The sequence below is a fragment of the Tursiops truncatus genome, chromosome 7, assembly GCF_011762595.2.
Source record: "Tursiops truncatus isolate mTurTru1 chromosome 7, mTurTru1.mat.Y, whole genome shotgun sequence".
NCBI lineage: Eukaryota > Metazoa > Chordata > Mammalia > Artiodactyla > Delphinidae > Tursiops > Tursiops truncatus.
The window spans coordinates 56,820,288-56,838,040 of NC_047040.1; the positions used below are offsets into that span (position 1 = coordinate 56,820,288).

A 17,753-nucleotide genomic window follows, 5' to 3' on the forward strand; every position below is an offset into this window, starting at 1 on the left:
GCGGTCTCGGGTGAGGAGACCTATCCCTCACCACTCACGACCCCATTGGGGGGTCTATCCCAGGCAGGCCTTTTCCTTCTGTGGGCGGGTCCGCTTGGTGGAGGGCTGCCGGGATCGCCACTTTGAATCCACGAACTTCTGCTTTCTCAGGTTCAGCCCTGGCAGGGCGCTCGGCCCGGGGGACTCCGCGGCCGGAAGATGCCCACTCGGACATTCTCCGCTCCGTTTCGCACACGGAGCAGGAGGACCAGGCGAGAAGGCAGCTAAGGGTGGCCCGGGGTTTCTGCAAGGGCAGCCGGGGGCGGGGAGTAAAGCCCAGCGCAGGGGAAGACAGCTCCACAGGGGCGGGGTCTCCAAACCTGCTGCAGGGGTTGGGGGGGGGTGACGCCCAGCTGGGTCTCGCTCCTCCCTACTCTCCTCAAGAGGGAGACGGAGCCTCTGGAGGAGGAGCCACGAGTGGTTCGCCGCCGCCGGCGCTAACCTAGGGAAACGTTGTTCCTGCGGTTTCCAAATGGGTTCGAACGAGGAACCAAGCTAGGAGACGCGAATGAGACCGGAATGAGGGGAAAAAAACTTCAAGGCTGCAGTCTCCGCAGCGACTGCTTGCACTTAGCCTTCAGCTGTATGACCCCCCCTCTCCCATTCATTCCGCCAAGGCTTGTCACCCCCCTGCTGACTGTCCCAGTCACCTGGGGCGGGGGCTGGTGCCTTGTAAAAGTTGATCACCACCACTCAGATGCCTGAGCCCAGGAATTGTGAGGGGCAGGCAACGTCTGTCCAGCTCCAGGACAGGCTACCTCTGATTGCATTGCGGACAGAGCTCTGCTGGCCCAATTGCAGGAGGCTCCCAGGGGAAAGTGAAGTGACCAGTTCAGGAAAGTGCTCAGGGGGCTCCCAGCCCCACCCACCTCCTCCCTGACCACCAGGCTGTCCAGAGAGAGGCCATGTGGAAGTTAGGTCTAGAGGGTCATTTAGGAACACCCCAATCAGCTTCTCGGGCCCCCCAACTCCCATTCACCCTGGGGTTACCTCCTCTGCCACCTCACCTTCTTTGATTTCTTCCTCTCCTCACCTCAGAGACTCCTGTGTTCTCCTCCCTTGGACTTGGATGTCCAGGCAGGGCAAGTGTTGGGTTCTTAGCTTGGGATCTGCACAGAACAGAAGCTCAGTAAACGTTGACTGAACAAATGAATAAATGATGGGGATGGAGAAGGGGCCAAAGGCTCCTGAAGCGCCCAGGGCTGCTAATGGGAGGGATTGGGGGGGGGGTTGGTGGCGAGTAAAGTCTGGGTCAGGAAACATCTGCCTTAACTGTCACCCTTAATCAGAGGGCAAGGGATGGAGGGGCTCCCCAGAGGCAGTAACTTACACTCAGGGTTCAGTTGGGTGTGGTCCCCAACTGGGGTGCTGTGAGGGGGGTTTCGAAGGGACTGGGGGTTGAGGGGTGCTGGGCTTTCCTCTGGGCCTGGTTCTCCCCACATCCACCATCCAGAGCCCCAAATTCTCTGCAGCCTTCAATCCATCAAGAAACAACCTTCTACCCACTCCCTCCCTGTCCTGAAATGTAAAAGAAATGGTCTGGAGACTGCACAGGTCTTGTTGTCCCAGGCGGTCTCCAGATGAGAGAAAATGGGATGAGGGGGTAGAGGACAGAGGTTTCCTAGAAATTTGACCAGCATTCCAAGCAGAGAAAAGAGACTTAGGCACATGGAGTTGAAAGACCTGGACGCAGAGAGTCCCCTAGGACAGTAACAGATTGATGATGAAGTAGCTCTGAGGTCAGGTGGGGACAGCATCAGACTCAGGTACCCTAAGGCCCAAGGTAGGTCCAGGGCTGGGGATAAGGCTGGACAGAGCTGCAATCTGAAGATAGGTCTCTCAGGCAGCGGGCTCCAGGTCTTGTGGGGAGTGGCTCCTGGGGGCAGGGGTGGGGGAGGGAAGGGAGGATAAGGTTTGGGGGTGGACAGCTATTCTGGGCCTTGTCACCTGCAAGCCTCCCAACCTAAGGGCACTGTGGGGGAATCTTGCAGACTCAGGTTCTAACTGGCCTGCTCCCCTGGCAAGGGTCTTCTTCTCCTCCCACTGCTGATACTCCCCAAAAGTGAGAGGTTGTAGAGCCTAGTGGTTTGAATTCCCCCCTCTGTCACTCATTGGTGGTATGACCACAGGCAAGTTACTGGTCCTTTTTGTGCCTTAATTTTCTCATCCATAGAATAGGGATAGTCCTATTGTAATGGATTGTTGGGAAGATTGAGTTAATATGTGTAAAGCTCACACTAGACTAGGTAGGGCCTGTCATTGGAGTAAGTTCTGTGTGTTAGTCGTTTCCGTTAATAGGAAGGAGTGGGGAGTCTGTGGACCTGGACTTAATCCCTCCTTTGGCCACACTTCCTTGCCCACTGCTCTTTGAACTTCCAAGGCTGAAGCCAATCTGTGGAATGCTCTGCCCCAGAGCCTTACCAGGTCCAGGCCTAAGGTCAAGGAAAAAGGATCACCTACTTCTACTGGTGCCTGGGCCGAGTCAGGCAACCAGTAGGATGGGTGGGAGACACTAGGTGCAGCCTGCACTGCTTCCGGAAAAACAAAACAGAAGAAAAAAACCTTATCATGAGCATCACTGTGTCCTGCCTGGGCACCACGCTAGGCATGAGGAAACCGAAGGGAAAACAAGAGGAAAAAGTAAGTCTTTTACTTCATTTAATCCTCACAAGGATGCATTATGAACTATTATTCCTATTTTATAGCTGAGAAAACAGAAGCTGAAAGTGGTTAAGCAACTTGCCCAAGGTTATACAACTAAAACATACAGAGCCAAGATTAGAATCCTCATGAGATGAGATGAGTCTGTCACTAGGCTGAGGTCCTCAGCAGAGTCCTGCCTCCCTTGCCCGGCCTTCTCCCCAGCAAAGTCCCTGGAAATGCTTCCTTTCGTTTGTTGCTGGGTGACATGGGAGAACCAAAGGATCAGGGAGCCCAGTGGAGTCCTGCAGGCCACATTCTGCCTCCTTTACCAACAATCTCCACATCCTCTCTAAAATTAAAGCAGCGTGATGTCGGACTCTTCCCGGCTGGAGCTCAGGTAATTGATCTATTAACCTCTCTGCATCTCAGTTTTCTCTTCTGTAAAATGGATATAATATTAGACTTGTTTCATTTGGATTGTTGGAAGGCTTGTTCGAGAAAATAAAGCCTTTTAAAGTTTTCTGGGCACGAAGTCAGTGTTCAGTAAGTGATAGCCATTGTCGTTATTTTTCCACTCATCCCTGGCGCCTGCAGGCAGGAGGGAAGGCCGGCTGGGCTGGAGATCCGTATTGGGCACTCTCAAGTGTGTGAGACTCTTACGTCTGTTTCCCGTCGGAGCCTCCATTGCTGATTTTGAAATGTACAGGCAGGACTGGGGCTGCGCTTGGTGACCGCACAGGGCGGGTGCGCAAGACCCAGCGGGCTACAGGGGCTTGGGGCTGCCGGCGCTAGCGACACGACAGCTGGATGGGCGGTCGTGCCATCAAGCGAAGGGAAGATATTCTTAAAGCACCCCGGCCCGAGGTGCGGGGTGGGGGTAGGCGGGCCCAAGCTGGGACTAGCGCTGTTCGCCCCGCCTCGGAAGCATCCTGAGAGCCGGCAGAAGCGGGTAATCCAAGGGGACCGGTGGGACATGGGGAGAGTTCCAGGTGAGGCAGAGCTGCTTACCCAGGAGGCTGGGGCCACCAGCTGTGCCAGGCAAGTGCAGGTTTAAGCTTCTGGAATCTTCTGTGAAACCTTAGTTTCCCCCGGAGGATTTAGGGACCTCCTTAGGAGACTCCTGAAAGCCTGCAGTCAGACTTGCTCCTGGTTGGCCTTAACGAAGTCCTACCTACAAGCGTCCCCTTGGTAGGTCGCTGGCGTTTATCATGGAGAGTGAACCCAGATGAACTCTGTGCATTAGAAACTTTCACACTTTGAAAATTGAGAAGTGGCAGGCCTCATTTGTGTTCCTGGAGTCCCTGCCGCCTCTTTGGCGGGTGACCGGCAGAACTCCTGACCTCTGCCCTCCACTTGCTGCGCAAACCTGAACTTTCCCCAGCTCGCGGGGGCCCGCGCGGTTTCTGAGAGCTGAGGGACAAAGGCGGCTGGCGAGTGGGGAAAAGATAGAGGCCCAGACCCTCAGAAACGTGGCCCTAAAAGTGGCGAGGTGCCCTGCTGAGAGGCCATTCTCCAACTGGTGCGCGCGGGTCAGGATGCAGGAGCCGGCTCGCGCTGCAAGGGTCTCACATTATCGCGAGGGCAGCGGCGAGGCCAGGCGCCCGGCGCGCGCAGAGCCCTGCCTGATTGTCTCTACCCTTCCCGGCCGGCCGAGCCTGGCTCGCCACGGCCTCGCAGGCCCGGAAGTGGGACAAGACCGCGGGGCCCGACCCTGGTGCTCCCGACGCGAGGAAGGTCCGTCCCTGCTGGCTTCTACTAGCTTCCGGACTCCCGGCGCCGGCGAAAATCACCGAGGGCTTCCCATCCCTCGCACAACTCTGTCCTTTGGCGTTAGCGGCCTAGTAGGGCCAGAGGATTTTTTTTTTTTTTTAAGACAAAGGAAAGGAAAAGAAACGTGGGGTTTTGGCCCAGTGGTCACGCCTGGTCCCACAGCCACCTTCGGTTCTGTCTCTCTTTTTCTTTGAAGGAGCAGAAGCTAAAGAAGGTCACAGACGCGCTCCTATCCTGTAGCAACCAGGGAATGTCAAGGTTGGGTCCGCAGCCGTGTACTCAGAGGCAGCCGAGGGCTTGTTGGGAGCGGCCCTGGACTTTGCGCCTTTCGCAACTGACTCAGTTGCGCAGCGAGGGTCGGAGGAGCAGTGTCGGCCAGTGGCGCCGAGTGAGGATGTGGTCTCGGCAGCGGCCCAGGCAGGGCCGAAAAGGAGCCCCGGGGCAGGGCTGGCGCCGCGAGGAGCTGGGCGGGGAGCGCCCGCAACGTTTTCCCGGTGGTAAACGCGCCAACCTCTGGCCCCGCAGGCCTGGTACCCGTGAACGGGGACTGGAGGTTAGAAAAGCTTTCCCGGGGATGCCCGGAAACATCCGGAGATTTTCTGCGAAGTGTTGGCCCCTCAGACGTTGCTCTAAGGAGAGCGGGGCCTCACGTTTCCAAAGAGCCGGACACTGGAGGGGTTTTTCTGTAATGCGCCACCGCTTTCTAATGGGCGGACCTGAACGTCACACAGCCCCAAGGGCCTCCGTTTTTGTGGGCGGGCAGATGCGTCCACCCGCGCCTTCCACCGCATGGCAAAGTGTCAGTAGAAGTTGGGACTCTGGCGACGCCCAGGGTCTCCGTCTAGCTGCTTTTCTAAAGTTCATTAGTAAACGAAGACTTGGACTATTGAAGCTCAAGTCCTCGAAAGAGCGCCTGCCCCTGGGGTGCGCCCCCTCCCCCTCCGTCTTCCTCCCTCGGCCTTCTGCCCCACCATTAGTGGCGGCGCTAAGATCCTTGTACCAAATCCAGGCCAGCACTACGGAGAGCTCTAGTGAAACAGCGTGGGCTTGAGAGGGGCCCCGGGGAACCCCTTGGGCAAGTCTGCAGCTCCCGCCTCCACCTGCATCATTTATTTGCTCTGAGACCTTGGGTAAGTTACTAGACCTTTCTTTGTGTCCTTCTCTGTATAATGGGGATAAATAACAGTCCTACCTCAGAGGGGGGGGGGCGTCCTAAGGATTTCACGAGTTATTTCATGTCACACAAAAAGTAGTGTGGGGCTTGCTTTTAGAAGGCATTCCATAAAGCACATCTCAGCTCAAACCCAAGATCCTCTCTCTCCAACCCAAGATCCTCTCTCTCCTACACTAACACACAGGCAGGATGAGACCCAGTGGACTCAGGATCTGTGGATATGAAATGCTGCAGAGGAGTGGGTGCTCAAAAGTAGGCCAGTGGGCTTAAAAATGCCAGGCCTGCATTGGCTGAAGCGATTTGAGAAGAATTCCTTTCCACTTCCATAACTCAAAGGGCCAGGTTTGCAGTCTTCCCTGGTGGCACAGGGGTTAAGAATCCGCCTGCCAATGCAGGGTACATAGGTTCGAGCCCTGGTCCGGGAAGATCCCACAGGTGGCGGAACAGCTAAGCCCATGCGCCACAACTACTGAGTGTGTGCTCTAGAGCCCATGCTCCGCAACAAGACAAGCCACCGCAATAAGCCCACGCACTGCAATGAAGAGTAGCCCCCGCTCGCAGCAACCAGAGAAAAGCCCATGCGCAGCAGTGAAGACCCAACACAGACACACACACAAAAAAGTCCCAGGTTTGTGCCTTTCAGCTCCCTGTTTGTTGTGAAACCCCTCCTTCCCACCCCCACCCCTGCCTGTCTTAAAAGTTAAGGCAACATTTGCCCCTCCCACCTTCCAGAAACCCATTTCCAAGGGCAAAGAATAGCAATGGACAAATTTCTCTTTCTAGATAGCCCAGTGAAAATAATGCGGGCTGAGAAGTAATCTGTCTTCTGACCTCTGCCACTCTACAATGTAGTGGATTCTACACTCTTTGATTCTTAATCTCCTCATCTGTAAAATGGAGATGATAGTAATAATGCTTCTTTAAAGGATCCTTGTGAACGTTAAAGGAAATAATCTATTTGAAGCATTTTACACTGGCAACCCAGGAGGATAGAGCCAATAATTCACTAAAAACAATAACACCAACAATAACCACCCCCCCACAACAAAACCTAAGCAAAGAGGAGAGACCCCACAAGACATACATTTCCACTACAGGCTGATTAGAGCTTATTTTCATTCAGGTTGAGCTCAACAGAAGAAAAGGTTCAACCCAGTTTCAGGGAAGGGGTTCAGGACACTCATATGAGAAGGGACAACTGTGCCCAGTTTGCCACTTTAAAATTCAAGACAGGTCCCCATCAAGCCGAGGGATATTTTTCTGTAAACACATCTTAGTTTCTCCAGTATCAATGTAGGAAATTGTCATGTATTAGAGGAGGGCTGCAGATAAAACACTGTCAAACATTATATAAGTGCAGAGTTACTCCAGATATGCTGAAGTGTACTTTTAAAACAGGGAGAAAACCCAGAACTATTTTTTTCTCATGCTGTCAACTATAGAAGTGAATATTTGTATTGCTTCTCATTTTAATGTCTCTTTCCCCCACATAAATATATATCTATTTTTTTATTTATATATGTGAAAATTTCCACTTTGTGTGAAGGGTTTTTTAATTAATCAAATCGTTGAACTTTTAAATTCATGGGTTCTATTCAAAATCAGAGATAACAAAGATTTTTTTCTCTGTTCTTCACATAAAAAACCCCAGCAAAATAGAACTTATCATCTCTAGTTAATTTTGTAAAAGCTATTTAGTTATTCTTTGGGTTGTGCTTTCCATCCTCTTAAAAATATGAACCAATCAATTATATTAGCCATATGGCTTGATCATGACAGCTAATTTCCATTTCATAATGTAATTGTTGTTTAAACACTGACGATTTATTAGTCAAGGTGTTTAGAAAAGTTCTCTCTGGCTCTATCTTTTTAAAATGATGATTGAAATAACTATAAAAACTCAAAGTCATTAAACTATTAGTTTTCATGGTTTTAGATTCTGTGGCTCCTCCACATAAAATATCTCCAAGGAGAATCTTCCATTTGCTCTGTGGTTCTGGTACTCACAACATGGACATCCAGGGCAGCTTTGTTTTCTTTGCCAGACACAGGCTTTGAACAGAGAGAATTTGATGTAATGGGAGGGGCTCACCGGGCTCCTCAGTTATGTTGGACATGAGTGCTGGTTGGAAAGGCTGTGCAGTCGCACATTACTGCAAACAAAACATGTCATCCTTCAATGATCTTAATGCTTTGTCCATTAAATGTACTCCCTCACATAAATGGCATTGTATTTAACTGGTAAACAGATGTTCACCACTATCATCTCAGAATTAGAAAGCTGTGTTTTATGGTTTGCTTTAAGCTCTGGGTTTCTTACTTCCCTGAGTATTTTCCAGAGTCATTTCTGTTTTTTTCCCCTACCCATCTGAGTTTTGGTTCTATCGTGACTTTATTCTTGGTTTAGGGATCAAATGCTCCTGCCATTGTAATACACATCTTATGGGCCGCTACAAACATTCGCATATAATACATTAAAGAAAGATGTAGAAGATAACACTAAAACATGCCATATTTAAGGTAATTTGGCTTTAATACAGTCTGACTTTGAGGGTATGGTTTTAATGACCTGTTCTATGTATTCCTTAGTTGAAAATATAAGAAACTCACCTTGTCAGCCTGTCTCCTAGAACAGCGGTCCCCAACCTTTTTGGCACCAGGGACCGGTTTCGTGGAAGACAATTTTTCCACGGACGAGGGGCGGGGTGTTGGATCAAGCTGTAATGCCAGCGATGGGGGGGATGGTTCAGGCGGTAATGTGAGCGATGGGGAGCGATGGGGAGTGATGGGGAGCAGCAGATGGAGCTTTGCTGGCTCACCCGCCGCTCACCTCCTGCTGTGCGACCCGGTTCCTAACAGGCCGCAGACCCATGCTGGGCGTTGGGGACCCCTGTCTTAGAAGATGGGATTTAAATGCCAGATGGATAGCTGGTCTATTAATAGGCAAAAAGATTTGACTGTAAGTCAGCTGAGGAAATGTGAAACATTTTTGTAAGCTACCCTACTCTCAACTAGAAATTTAAAAAACTTACATTAAGGTCATATATTTCCTTATAGTTATTTATCATCTATTCTTTTTTTATCATCTATTCTTGATTATATTTTCTGATAAAGACATCCCATTCAGGTGTGCCTCATTGAAAGTATTTGTTAAGAGCTTGAGTAGGTTTTGCACATCTTAGCTCTTAAGAAGAGGTGTTTATCTTGAGGGCCTTCCTTCATCATTGCCTGATTATTGGACCACAGGTGGGTGGATGGGCTTAGCATTAGACCTCTGCTCTCGGAATGATGAACTTGCTACCACTTTATCAAGAGAACTAAGAGCCCTTCCCCAAGGGTCTGCTGTATGTGGTACAATAATAATAAGTAATACAATAATTAAGCTGAGAGTGGCTAACAGTGCCTTGTCATAGTAGGTGCTCAATCATTATTGAGCATGGGTAGATATCATAGACCTTTCATTTGTTCATGCTGTTATTATTTCTTTAATAAACATCATTGAAATATAACATGCATAAAGAAAGTGTATTTATCTGTCCTTCTGTTGTTTGACATTTAAGTTATATCCAGTTTTTGGCTATTTTGAATAATGCTGCTATGAACATTCTTGTATATGTTTCTTGGTGCACATATCTGTGCTTTTCTGGTGAGGATGATACCTAGGATTGTAATTGCTGGGTTATCTTAGGGTTATCATATATTATTATTGATTTCACTTCCTGGTAAGGATTATATCATAATCTTCCAATGGCATCCCATCTAACTCAGGATAAAAGTTAATGGCCTTGGGCTTTTCTGGTGGCGCAGTGGTTGAGAGTCCGCCTGCCGATGCAGGGGACACGGGTTCGTGCCCCGGTCTGGGAAGATCCCACATGCCGCGGAGCGGCTAGGCCCGTGAGCCATGGCCACTGAGCCTGCACGTCCGGAGCCTGTGCTCTGCAGCAGGAGAGGCGGCAACAGTGAGAGGCCCGCGGACAGCAAGAAAAAAAAAAAAGAGTTAATGGCCTTACAATTACTTACAGAGCCCTAAACAATTTGGTCCTGACACTAGTCTCTTTCTTGCTGCCTCTACTGCAGCTAAGGTTACCTCCATGCTGTTCATAGAACATACTAGGCCTGCCTCCCAGTTAGGGCCTTTGCCACTTCTCTTTGCCTGGTAGCTCTTCCTCCAAATATTTGCAAGGTTCCTTCCTTACCTCCCTCACTTGACTCAAATGTCACCTTCTCAGTAAGGCCTTCCCTGACCAGTTAGTTAAAGCTGTAACCCCTCCTTATTACTCTATTACACTCCCTATTATTCTTCTTTGCTTTCTGCTTTTCCATAGCATTGATTTGTTTTTGGTTTCTTCCCACTAGAAAGTAAACTCTACGAAGGCAGGAGTTTTTGTCCATGTGGTTTTTCCTCTTCACTGCTGTATCTGCTGCTATATCAACAGCATGCTAGTTCTAGAAGAGTGCCTGACAAATAAATAGATGCTCAATAAATAGCTATTGGACTAATAAATCAATGGATGAGAAGAGGAGGCCACAGTGGCCTCAAGCTGCTGTAAAAGAGGCAGAAAATCTGGCTGTTGGTTCCTGCTGTGCCTGTAATTGACTCTGTGACCTTGGGCAAGTCACTGCCAGCTCCCTTGTTTGTCAATGGGGATAATAAACCCTGCCTCTATCCAGGACTGTTAAGTGGATCGAGATAATGTGGGTGAAAGTGCTTTCTGAAGTTTAAAGTCTTTATCAAAGTAGATATTTCCAATTGGCACACAAGAGGCTCCAAGAAAAATGAGTTAAGATGATAAAACAAATAAGGATTGTATACTGAGAGCATAGCTTTCTTTTCCCTCTTGTGTCTTATGAAGGTTAGTGCATGTCATAGTTCAACTGCTTCTTACTAATTGATGTGTTTTTCTTCTGAGTAGAGACTGGACTTTGAGGGGTCCTGCAGGCATTTGGGTCTGAAACCTCCACTCATGGGTAGGGCTAGGAATTCTAAAGAAAATCCAGGTTTAGCTTGAATGATGAGAGCAGTAATAAGTTTGTTCATTTATTGAGTGCTCAATATGCCAGGCAAATGGTGTTTTGCATCTATTAGCTCATTAATCATCATAATGATTTATGTACATCCCTTTGAGGTACTGCTACTACTCTCTGTTTTACACGTAGGGAAAATGAGGCAGAAAAACATAAAGTAACTTCACCAAGCTTGACAGGTAGGCCAGGATTTGAACCCAAACAGTCAGGTTCAGGGCTGTAGTAAATACCTCTCTGCTCTGCTGCCCAAGTTCTAGTAGCCTTCTGGGTGTCCCTGCTATATTATAGGATGGCACAAGCTAAGTCCATGACAGGGGAACTTTCCTTCTTGACAAGCTTACACAAGAGGCCAGGACAGAGTGGGTGCTCTCTAAAGCTGCTGGTGAGAACACTGCTGTATACTGTGTAATTATTTGAATTAGAAAGACAGCCATGTACGAAATTGAAAATAAAAACCATTTGAAACATAGTAATACTTTTCAATGGTATTTGTCAGTGGGTTAAGTAATTTGATTGGCAGAAAAAAATTATCATCAAAAATGGTAAGTGCAATGGACTGAAACACACCAAATATGTTTAAATATGTGAGTTCATCCTAATAATACAGAAAAAGTCCCAGACTAATTGGTTATCATTGAAGAATGCTAGAGAATTCATTGTTTAAAAACTTGGTAAATAAAGGGAAATAAGAATTTATTCTGTTTTTTTAATATTAATTGTACCACGGGGTAACCAATAGTAGATGGAAAAAGTTTCTTTTTATGGAAATATCTCAACACATAAATGAAGACAGAATAGAATTGGAATATCACCATTTTGCATCCCAAAATGAATGAATGATCTAGGCATTGAGCCTCAACAGTGTTGACATAAGAAAGAGAGACAGACATTATGTGCCTCCTGATGGAAGAACACAATTCAAATATGAGGTAGTTTTGCTAAAAAAAATTTGAACTGGAATATGATTAAGCTCCTAGATCCAAAGAATAATTTACAGTAAATACAGTGGACAGAGGAATATGTTAAATAATGCATCAGCAAAGTCCAATCTGTGGGAAATTTTGGAAGACAAACAATCCAATTTATTTAACAAAAACATTGCAGAGAATAAAAGAAAAGGAGGGTGAACCTTTGAATTGAAAGATACTCAAAAGACATATTAGCTGATTGTAATATACATACTTATTTGGATCCTGGTTTGAACAGACAAACTGAACAAAATAATTTTTGACAGTGTTCAGACAATTAGAAATTTGCACATTGACTGAATATTTAATGATATTAAAGTACTACTGTTTTAAAAATAAATGTAATAGCATTTTACTTAGGTTTAAAAAGAGTCCTTATGTTTTAGAGATACATACTGAAATACTTATGGATGAAGTGATATGATGTCTGAGATTTGCTTCAAAATAATATGGGAGGAGGGGATAGATGTGTATGGAGATGAAAACAGATTGGCCATGAGCTGATAATTATTGAACTGAGTGATGGGTACATCTAATGCTTTAGTGAATGTATGAAATTCTGCATAATAATAGAATGTTCCAAAGTGCTGGCAGAAACTGAAAAATATATTGTGTTTATTTGACTCTTCTTGTGGCTAAAATGAAAAGGCTTGACAATACCCAGATTGGTGAAGATATGAAGCAATTGGAAATGAAATCTTATGCATTGCTGGTGGGAATGTAAAATCATATAACCACTTTGGAAAACAGTTTGGCAGTTCTGTATAAAGTTAAACATGTACCTACCCTATGAACCAGCTATCTCATTTCTAGATATTTACCTAAAAGAAATGAAAACATATGTCCATAAACAGATTTAAACAAGAATGTTTGTAGCAGCTTTATTCACAATAGCCAGAAATTAGAAATAACCCAAATATCTATTAATAGGAGAATGGGTAAACAATGTGTGGTATATTTATATAATGGAATACTATTCAGCAATATGTAGGAAAAGACTACTGATAGAAGCAGTAATATGGCTGAATCACACAAACATGATGCTAAAAGACATGAGTAAAAGGAGCCAGACACAGAAGAATCTATAGTGCATTTTTTCTTTTATATGAAGTAGTGATAGAAATCAGAAAAGTGGTTGCCTCTGGGAAGGGGCTTTGACCGAGAAAGGCAGGAGAGATCTTTACTGGTGTGGTGGTTACAGGGGTGTATATGTTTGTCAAAATTCATTGACCTGTGTACTTCTTATCTGTACATTTCACTGTGTGTAAATTATACTTCCATTTAAAAATATTAAATAAAAATGAGATCACTAAGTGGTTCAAGCAGCCCCTTGTCTGGTATGAGGCATAGAGGCAAAGCTGTCTGTTGTTCTAGCACAGCTGCTACATCTTCAGCCTGGTTCAGGCTCAAAGTTTTGGTTCAGGCTCGAAGTTTTCTTTCTCGGAGTAATTGGTCAAGTTGGCCCCAAAGAAACAGTCATTTAACAGTTTGGTTCAGTTCTCGCTGAAGGTCAAAGGCAAGCGATTTTTGGGTATCTCTCTGATCAGCAGAAACCAGACAATGTGAGGCACAAACCTTAGAGGTCTGGAGTTGGGAGCTGGAGGCTGGGCATTCAGTTCAGCTGTGTTAGTATCTGGCTAGTGTTTGTCTTGCCATGGACAAGGCACATCACTTTTCTGGATCTCAGTTTCTTTCTTCCCCAAATGAAGGAACTGTGTAGAACTGTCCTTGGGGCACCTGTCAGATCTAACATTCTGAGACTCTGTAGAACTTTATCTTTCCTACAGAGCCTTGCCTGGAGTAGTCTAGAAATTCCCAGACTGAACTCAACTTTTTCTCTAAATCTGTTCCTCTTCCTGCATTCTTTTTCTCAGCTTCTCAGTACCACTATTGTACATTCATTCCGTCTGCAGACGTTTATTGAGCCCATGGTGGGTTCCAGTGACTGCTCAGTGAACAAAGAGGCCAAATCTCTGCCCTGAAGAACCTCATATAGTCTAGTGGGGGGAAATAGATGGTAATAGAATTGTATAATGTGTTATAAGAGCTATAGAGAAAGACGTAGCCGGGAAGGAGGTTAGGGAATGTTGGTAAGGATGATGTAGTTTTAATAGGGTGGCCAAGATATACCTCACTTGGGAAGTGACACTAGGTAGATACCTGGAAACTGTCCCTAATCCACCCCTTTTGGACACACCCCGCACCATGCCCAACCATCTTTTGAGCCTTCCAATTTCACCATGTAATAATATTTCTCAACTTAATTTCTTCCCCTAACTACTAACACTCAGGTTCAAGCCCTTATCATCTCCTCTCTGGCTTACTACTGTAGTCTCCTAACTACTCCCTGCCTCCTGTCTTGTCTCCTGAAATAAATTTTCTACAAAGCCATGCCAGAGTTATCTGAAAGACGTATCTGACCAGGTCATTCTCCTGCTTAAGACTCAACAATGGCTCCCTCCTGCCAGCCAGGTAAAGCCCAGATGCCCTTATGAGGCATTTAAGCCTTTTGTGGTCTGGCTCCTAGTGTCCTCTCCAGCCCCATCTCTCACCCATGCTAGCCTTGACAGCTCTGTCCCAAAGTAGAATTTCCCCCTCCACACACAACACAACACAACACAACACAAGACCAGAGTGCTGATGTCTCTCTTTACATGCCAGTGTAAGTCCTATTTTTATTTTAAGATCCATTTTATTTATTTTATTTTATATTTTGGCTGTGCCTCACAGCTTGCAGGATCTTAGTTCCTCGACCAGGGATCGAACCCGGGACCACGGCTATGAAAGCGCTGAGCTCTAACCACTGGACTGCCAGGAAATTCCCTTAAGATCCATTTTAGTAATCACTTCCTCCAGATGATTTCCAAATGCTGCATCTTAGCTCACGTTGACTGCGTGCCCCTCCTCTGTGGTCCCATGACACTTTGTATACATCTTTTTTTAAATCACTTTACTTGCCACATTGTTCTAAAATGATCTGGAATGGCTCTGTTTCCCCTACTAGATTATGAACTTCCTGAGCATAGGACCATGTCTTATTCATTTCTGTAATCTTGGCTGCAACCAAACATAAATCAATGACTTCATTTGGGTTCTGATTCTCCCAATCCCTCCCCTTCACTGATCGCAGTAAGCCAGCCATGATGATTTATGACTTGTGACTGAAAGACAGAGATGGGAAATAGTCCCATTTCAAGGCTGATTTCAACTCAAGTTAATTACCAGAGAGTTACAGATTCTCAGACTTAGGAGAGCAATTCCAGGTAATCTAGTTCCGCTACCCACCTGGCACTTGGAGGCCCTTCTTCAACATTTCTACAAGTTGTCGGGTTATGGAGTCCTTCAAGTGTGGTGTAATGGTGCTAGGAGTGTGAGGAAACCTCAGTTCACTGGAGGCTTCCTCTTTCTACCCTCCTCTTTCAGGATGTTCTGTGAGAAAATAATGAAGTAAGAAGTTATTTGTATTAGAACACACGTCTCTACGTACATGTACACACACATACACAGGATACGTTTAAATCTGTAAATTGCCTAAGATGATGAACAGAAAGCTATTACCTAAAATGTTAAACATAAGTTAGGGACTGAGATAGTACTCAGAGAGAAGATTATTTGTAATTTGAAGTTAAAACCATCTGTCAAATCAAGAGGTTCAGAGTCAAAAGCATATGGGTAGGTAGGTAGACTCCATAGATGGACGGCAGGGGACAAGAACCCACCTGGGCAAGGGACTGCCAGCTGGAACCGGCACTCTGGACACCAGTCTAGCTCTACAAGAAGAAGAGGGGACTGAGCTTGAAGCAGAAGCTTCAGGTACCACTTTGTCTCAGAGTTTTGTGAGGTACACCTTACTAACTTATGCATATCCGAGTTGAACTCAATGTGCTCGAGCTGCTTAAGCTTGCATTTTACAATTTTACATGAGTGAAGAGGTTCTCTCTCCTTATCTTTTTTTTTTTTTTTTGCTTGCTCGTCTTATAGGAAATAGAGATTTATCTGTCGGTGGGCAGAATAACAAACTCAAATAATTCTTTAAATTCTGTCTTTGCCACTTGTTCTTAATTCTAAGTAGTTTGGGAGTAAAAGCTATTACAAAGAAAGGTATTAAAATGTTTAAAAGTGGAAAACTTACTTTGTCCAGAAGTCATTCAGTCCATCCTGGTATAGCCTCTTTGGTGGCTATTCCCTTGGTTGAGTTGAAGTCTGTCTTTCTATGGCTTCCACTCATTGATCCTAGTTCTAACCCAGGACCACATGGAACAAATCCAAATGATCTGTCACATTATGGTCCCTGAATACCCTGAGGCAGTTTGCTTGTGAGATCAGAAGTCACTGAACTCATGAACATTGTGTGCTTAGCACAGTGCTGGCTCATGATAGTGCCTCATAACTAGTAGTTGTTATTATTTGTTGTACTATCACACTGCCTGTGAACCATTTCTTCCTTCATAAGCCAAGCCCTTTTAGGAAAGTTATTCACTGATGTCATAGAATTAACCAAAGCAGAGGTCCCCACTTAATTACATCAATAATTTTACTGTAAATGTCAGGCACCAGGGTGCTGGGCAACTGGAGATGTCCTTCCTCTACCCTCCACTACCTGCACCTTACCTTCATTAAGCAGCAAATCATCCTTGAAGACTTGGCTCAAGTTATTTCCTCTTTGAATCTCTTTCCCCCCATCCAAGGAGAACTGACCACTCCATTTCTTCCCTTGATTTGAGACTGAATACTGTCTGTATTTCTTTTTGATTCCCCTCATTGCCCCCCACTATCTAGAATACTGAACTACTCTTGGAATCTGTGGTGTCAAGCAGAATGCCTGGAACACAGCATGTGGTAAATATTTATTAAAGGAATGATAACATTTGGAGGTATCAGGTTATACAATATTTATTCACTCAATATTCATGCCATATTATCTTTACTTAAGTAAAAATACTTTTCCAATCATGTCACTTAGAGATCATTTCACCCACTCTTCACCCACCCACCCACTGGGCCACCAGTCTCTTGCCTCTCTCTTCAGCAATGATGAGGTGGATATCTTTTCTTTGGGGAAGAGAAATCCGTATTTTGTTGCCTTTGCCAATAACAAAAATGTTGGAGAGCCAGGTGGCAAAGTTGTTGCCATTGGCATCTTTCACAGGAACCACATCAAAAGAACCAGTGTGTCTCTCTCTGTTGGTGATCATACCAGTTCTTCCCAGGTTAGCACCTCTGGTCACCAGACACAGGGTACCAGTGTCAAACTTGAAGAAGTTGGTGGTTTGCCACTTTCCAAACCAATCTGAATGGTGTTGTTCACTTTGATGAGGGAATCAGGGTAGCAGATTGTGGAAGCATTATGGGTAACCAGATGAGGGATTCCTTTTGTGCACACAGAGATCTTTCTCACTTTGCACAACTTGTACTTGGCCTTCTTAAGTGTAATACGATGAACAGCTAAGCCACCCTTGGTGTCATAGATCAGATGGAAATTCTCTCAGTCTAGTCAACGCTGATGACGTTCATAAATTCAGCAGAGTAGGTTATATCATTTTGGACCTTGCCATCAATCTTAATGAACTGCTGCATGCAGATCTTTACTTCATCTCCTGTTAGGGCATACTTAAACCTGTTCCTTAGGAAAATGATGAGAAGGAGACATTTTCTCAGCTTGTGGAGACTTGTAGATGAACAAGGAGCAAACACACTGACCAGTTTATCCACCATCCAATGCTTTGGAGCTGCTACACTCTTCAGATGCTTCTTGGGACCAAGGTCCATGGCATGAAAAGAGGACCACCTTCTTCCAGTGCATTGATAAAGTAGCTAAGGTAAAAAATTTTTAGAGTTGGATGGAAATTTTAAAGATTTCTCCATGCCTCATTCCTCCATTTCAGTGGTTCTCAACCTTGACTTCATATTGGAAAGTACTGGGGAGTTTTAAAAACTCCTGAGGACTGAGTCCTACCCACAAAGATTCTCATGTAATTAAAGAATTACATGTGTGTAATTACCCAGAAACCTGGCAGCTTAAAACGGCAACTGATTTATCATGTCTGTGATTCTGAGGAGCAGGGCAGGGCTCAGCTGGGGAATTCCTCCGTTCCAAGCGACATTGCTTGAGGTCACTCAGAGGTAATCAGCTG

At 45.8% G+C, this 17,753-nt stretch overlaps 1 pseudogene; it reads right to left on the reverse strand.

The window, feature by feature from the left end:
* Window positions 1-16,601: 16,601 nt before the first annotated feature.
* LOC101336989 (small ribosomal subunit protein eS4-like) lies at window positions 16,602-17,388 on the reverse strand (annotated as a pseudogene).
* Between the last annotated feature and the right edge of the window lie 365 nt (window positions 17,389-17,753).